Source organism: Branchiostoma floridae, chromosome 16 (genome assembly GCF_000003815.2).
Source record: "Branchiostoma floridae strain S238N-H82 chromosome 16, Bfl_VNyyK, whole genome shotgun sequence".
NCBI classification, from domain to species: domain Eukaryota; kingdom Metazoa; phylum Chordata; class Leptocardii; order Amphioxiformes; family Branchiostomatidae; genus Branchiostoma; species Branchiostoma floridae.
The window spans coordinates 8,852,124-8,858,269 of record NC_049994.1 but is presented as its reverse complement, the minus strand read 5'-3'; the positions used below and the strand labels follow the sequence as shown (position 1 = coordinate 8,858,269).

Genomic DNA, 6,146 nt, shown 5'->3' with positions numbered 1-6,146 from the left:
AAAATCAATGAAAGGGCATGGATAATTTTGCTGTTAACAGTATTCTTGACCACCTTTCTCACATTGCCCACTCCTTTGCCTGACCCCTTCCCCTTGGGAGTTCCCCTCCTGTCTGTTTTCTTGCCTTCCACTACTCTCCCCACCCCGTCTTTTCTGTCCGTTTTCTCTGCCCCTTCTTTCTCCATCCGGGATTCCTACCCGTGCACTTGCATAACTAAATTTAGAGGGACATACTGAATATCACAAAAGCATGTAAAACGCTAGGTGAGATCCTCACATCTGCTTAAAAATCAAGTTGTAGTTAGTGCCCAGTTTCCTCAATCATTTGCTGAAAACTTTTTTTCTTTGTCAGGTCACCAGAGTGAAGCCATGGGAGAGAAAAGCAAACGCAGCCCCTCAATGTTGATGTGACTGCCTGACACTTCACAGTGGTGAAAAACCAAGTAGGTTACATTATTTCACTTCCATCCCTTCCTTTTTACCACACCTGTCTTTACCATGCCCTTATTTCTCTAGCCCTCTACTTACTCCCCCAAGCTTTGTCACTTACTCTTTCTTATCTCCCCAGCCTTAAATTTCTTCCCAAACTTCCTCTCCTACCCTTCTTTCTCCACGTCATCTTTCACCCTCATCCATCCCCCACCCATGCCAGCTATGTGTTTCTGAGAACACCCCATCGCGTGCTGCCCATGCAAACATGCTTATATATATATATATCGTAATTTTGTACAAGATTTACACATTCTATTGGGTACCTACTGGCTGGCAAAATACACCTGGTGATCAATATTATAGCTTTACGTCACACGTGCAAGACAGAATAAATGAAGTTGTATACAAATATCAGGTGTTTTATCGTATATACAAATATCAGGTGTTTTTATCGTAATAAAATACAGTATTATGTATAAGTGATTGGTCTACGAATTTGCATCCCGTCCTGAGGACTTCAACCCTTCTCGGATGAGTGACAACAGCTGGGATTCGAACTCGTGCACACAAGGACTCCAACGACGGGACTTTGCACGCCACATCAACACTGTGAAGCAGTCTGTTTAGTTGACATTGACATTGGCCTTTATTACAGCGTCACATCTACATACAGATTGACTTATTTCTCAGCAGTTATTGTTCTTATTGAAAGAAACTTTAAAAACTTTTCGGCCTTTGTCTGGTTAAGTGTAGGAAAAGCGCAAGTATAAGAAGAAAGACTCCATCACACTTTGGATTTGGATTTAAATTCTTCTTAGAATAAAGATGTGGTGGAATTCAAAACGACTCAACTGAAACACCTTTCACGTCACTTTTATGTTTCTTTAATTTACCACAACTACATCGTTGGCCCGACGGAAATCATTAGTTACCTGTTTTAATCATGATTACAAAACAATTTAACAAAAAAAGAAGCATAACAACGTGCAAGATTAGCACAGAATACAAAATGCATACTTTATGATTTATAGTCTTTTTCACTAACATGTGAATCAACTTGCTGAGGAGTTAAATCGCAAGGGGAAAGAAAACAGGAAACGTTAGGCAAGTAACCAGAGCAAGGGCTCCAGCCTTGTGGGTTACAGCACCGGGATTGAACTGGACGACAAACGTTGTCTCGGCAATGAAGGGAAAATCATAGGTGGGAGATTGTGTTGTCCTAAAGGATACTCATTGTCGTTGAGGAGAGTTCTGAAGAGCTAACTCTAGATCGTATACTGTTTTTGATTCCGTACTATGTGCTAGGGGTCAAGATCATAGATAGTGGGGTGATAATATCTATAATTACTGTACATTAACTGCAGCTTTGTTATTTCGGCAACGTGTGTGCAAACCTTGGCTACTGTACACCACCCGAGTCCGGGTATGGACACCCAAATTATATGCCTTGTCATAAGGACTATGATGCTGGTGCGGGCTACTTGCCCGGGATGAGAAATACTCAAGGCTTTCAATTGCCGACAATGTACATTTGGCTTGAAACAACACCAGGGCCCCTCATCCCCATGGGGGCTTAAATACATAGTGCCGGCGAGGGGATCGCCAGAGCAAAGCTCCGAGGCATGGTGGTTACTTGCACACGACACGAGTCCAAAAGAACTGCGAAATACAGGTCTGATCAGGGCCGGTGGAGGTAGAGTTCTGCTATCTCCTTCCCCCATTGATTAGCTTCTGTTTGATCTTTCGCAATGATCAAAAGAGCCTAACTTTGGAAGGTTCCAATGTTGATGTACAATTAAAGATATGATCATTCCCTTGTGTGTTTTTGACCTCAAGCACCTCGTACGGATACAAATGCGGCATGCGATTTGGACTTGACTCTTGAGAACCCCCTCCACGGAGGTGGGTAACCTTTATGGACCGCACTATCTTTCACCTATGGCTTTCCTTGAATTTGTCGAGACAATGTCTGTAGTCTGGTTTGATCCAGTTTCTGTAACCCAGAAGACCGGACCCCCTGCCTGCACTGGTTACTTGCCTAACCTTTTCCGTGTTCTTCCAACTTGTGATTCCACTCCTGAGTAAGTTGATGTGCATGTTTGCGACAAGGGCTATGAATGGTAAAGTATGCATTTTGTATTCTGCACTATCTAGCTTCTTGTTATACTCTTTTGTTCAATTCTTTTTGTAACCACTTTAAGAACAGGTAAGATAGTTACGTAAATTTAGCTGGGAGATCTCTACGTGCAAGCGTGGTAAATTAAAGAGACACCGGGGTGATTGCATTTATTTGTTTTAGCTGCGTTCTTTGACCTCTATTTACAGCTTCTACATCATTTGTGGAAAAAATACTACAGGTAAAGTCAAGAAATGAGTTTATAACAAGTTGTTTTTTCAATGAGTTAGTAAATTTCATTCACTCACCTGGTAATGAAGTGCAAGTTTATGTGAAGTTTAGCTCACAATCATGTGAATAAGTGATGGCCAGAAAACTGTCACATACAAGATTTATAATGATATGATATGAAATAAAAAGTACGTCATTTCAACACAGTGTGTCTTCATGAATAAATTATTCAATATATGTATTTTCATGCATGTTTGTGACATATATCCTCATAATAAAATCCTTGTACAGTTTTGTGTACTTTATTTGATGGTAAATTTGTGCATGAATCAATAAAGACCTGGAATTACTTCAACATCACTTCAAGGTATATTAGGTGAAAGGAGTCAGTGTATGCATCAGTTATATATGAAGAGACGATATATCTTAAACTACACCAGTGTCATCATCGGACTGCGGGGAGGCCATACAGCTGCACCAGTGCAGGGGAGCTTATAGCTTATAACAGACTTAAGTGCAATCATTCCCCTTTACTATTGGTGTGTATACAGAACAGAATAACATTTTTCCACTCTAGTACAGGATAGCTTAGCCTGTTATGTCTCCCAATATTAGTACAGGATATTATAAGTTAAGCCAGTTATTATCTTCTAGTACAGGGCAGATTTGTCTGTTATCCTGTGACCTGCAAGTGTAGCTCACGTTGTATTGTGTGCATGTAATCAAAATGTTTTTTCTACACATAAGTATATGGTGATGGGCTGGTTCTACCAGAGTGCAGGGGATAGGCTCCCTCTACCTCCTTAGCCTGGGTTGGGCAGCTACCCATTTAAAGTTGTGTATGTGTTGGTTTGGGCAGGTACCCATCTAAAGTTCTGTATGTGTTGGTTTGGGAAGGTACCCAGTTAAAGTCAATCAATGCTGAGAAGCTAAATCGCTAGGTACACGGAGACTGGCAATGTTGGGTAAGAAAACAAGGCAGGGGTTCCAGCCTTGTGGGTTACAGCACCGGGATAGAACTGGACGACAAACGTTGTCTCAACAAATGAAAGGAATACCATATGTAGGAGATCGTGTTGTCCTAAAGGAATTATTTATCGCCGTTGAGGAGAGTTCTGAAGAGCTAAGTCTAGATTGTATACTGTTTTCGATTCCGTACTATGTGCTAGAGGTCAAGATCATAGAGAGTGTGGTGATCATATCTATTACAGTACAACTGTACATTAACTCCAGCTTTGTTATTTCGGCAACGTGTGTGCAAACCTTGGCTACTGTACACCACCCGAGTCCGGGTATGGACATCTAAATTTATATGCCTTGTCATAGGACTATGATGCTGGTGCGGGCTACTTGCCTGGGATGAAAAATACTCGAGGCTTTCAATAGCCGACAATGTACATTTGGCTTGAAACAACACCAGGGCCCCTCATCCCCATGGGGGCTTAAATACATAGTGCCGGCGAGGGGAACGCCAGAGCAAAGCTCCGAGGCATGGTGGTTACTACGTTTGCACACTATACGAGTCCAAACAAACTGCAAAATACAGGTCTGATCAGGTAGTGCTTTGATCAGGGCCGGTGGAGGTAGAGTTCTGCTATCTCCTTCCCCCATTGATTGGCCTCTGTTCTGTTTGATCTTTCGCAGAAATCAAAAGAGCCCAACTTTGAAGGGTTCCATTTTGATGTACAGTAAAAGATGTGATCACGCCCCTCTATGGTTTTGACCTTGAGCACCTTGTACAGATACGAAAGTGGTATACGATTTGGACTTGACTCTTCAGAGCTCCCTCCACGGCGTAAATTATCTTTGTGGATCACACTATCTCCCTCCTATGTTTTTCCTTTCATTTGTCGAGACAAGGTTTGTAGTCTTCTTTGATCCTGGTACTGTAACCCGGAAGGCCGGACCCCTGGCTCAGTCGGGGGAACTTTATTCCTTCATCTTGATCATTAGTTGATTGCTGCACCAGTGCGGGGGAACTTTATTGCTGCACCAGTGCGGGGGAGCTTTATTGCTGCACCAGTACAGGGGAGCTTTATAGCTGCACCAGTGCGGGGGAGCTTTATAGCTGCACCAGTACAGGGGAGCTTTATAGCTGCACCAGTGCGGGGGAGCTTTATTGCTGCACCAGTGCGGGGGAGCTTTATTGCTGCACCAGTGCGGGGGAGCTTTATTGCTGCACCAGTACAGGGGAGCTTTATAGCTGCACCAGTGCGGGGGAGCTTATAGCTGCACCAGTGCGGGGGAGCTTTATTGCTGCACCAGTACAGGGGAGCTTTATAGCTGCACCAGTGCGGGGGAGCTTTATAGCTGCACCAGTACAGGGGAGCTTTATAGCTGCACCAGTGCGGGGGAGCTTTATTGCTGCACCAGTGCGGGGGAGCTTTATTGCTGCACCAGTGCGGGGGAGCTTTATTGCTGCACCAGTGCGGGGGAGCTTTATTGCTGCACCAGTGCGGGGGAGCTTTATTGCTGTACCAGTGCGGGGGAGCTTTATAGCTGCACCAGTGCGGGGGAGCTTTATTGCTGCACCAGTGCGGGGGAGCTTATAGCTGCACCAGTGCGGGGGAGCTTTATTGCTGCACCAGTGCGGGGGAGCTTATAGCTGCACCAATACGGAAATGTTGGGTCTAATGTATTTGGGTGATGGGCTGGTTCTTCACCAGAGTGAGGGGATAGGCTCCCTCTACCTCCCTAGCCTCAGGTTTGGGCAGCTACCCACTTAACGTTTTGGTTGTTACACCCGGTTTGGGCAGCTACCCACTTAACGTTTTGGTTGTTACACCTGGTTTGGGCAGCTACCCATGTAACGTTTGGTTGTTACACCTGGTTTGGGTAGGTACCCATGTAACGTTTGGTTGTTATACCTGGTTTGGGCAGGTACCCATGTAACGTTTGGTTGTTACACCTGGTTTGGGTAGGTACCCACTTAACGTTTTGGTTGTTACACCTGGTCTGGGCAGGTACCCGTCTAAAGTTTGGTTGTTAAACCTGGTTTGGGCAGGTACCCGTCTAAAGTTTGGTTGTTACACCTGGTTTGGGCAGGTACCCATGTAACGTTTTGGTTGTTACACCTGGTTTGGGCAGGTACCCATGTAACGTTTGGTTGTTACACCTGGTTTGGGCAGGTACCCATGTAACGTTTGGTTGTTACACCTGGTTTGGGCAGGTACCCGTCTAAAGTTTGGTTGTTACACCTGGTTTGGGCAGGTACCCATGTAACGTTTGGTTGTTACACCTGGTTTGGGCAGGTAGGCATGTAACGTTTGGTTGTTACACCTGGTTTGGGCAGGTACCCATGTAATGTTTGGTTGTTACACCTGGTTTTGGCAGGTACCCGTCTAAAGTTTGGTTGTTACACCTGGTT

General features: G+C 44.5%; 1 long non-coding RNA gene across 1 annotated transcript; it reads left to right on the top strand.

Annotated features, from left to right (window-relative positions):
• Nucleotides 1–350: 350 nt before the first annotated feature.
• LOC118403691 lies at nucleotides 351–3,087 on the top strand. Its single transcript, XR_004829675.1, has 2 exons — nucleotides 351–443; nucleotides 913–3,087. It is a non-coding gene; the product is annotated as an uncharacterized LOC118403691 (long non-coding RNA).
• The last annotated feature ends 3,059 nt before the right edge of the window (nucleotides 3,088–6,146 follow it).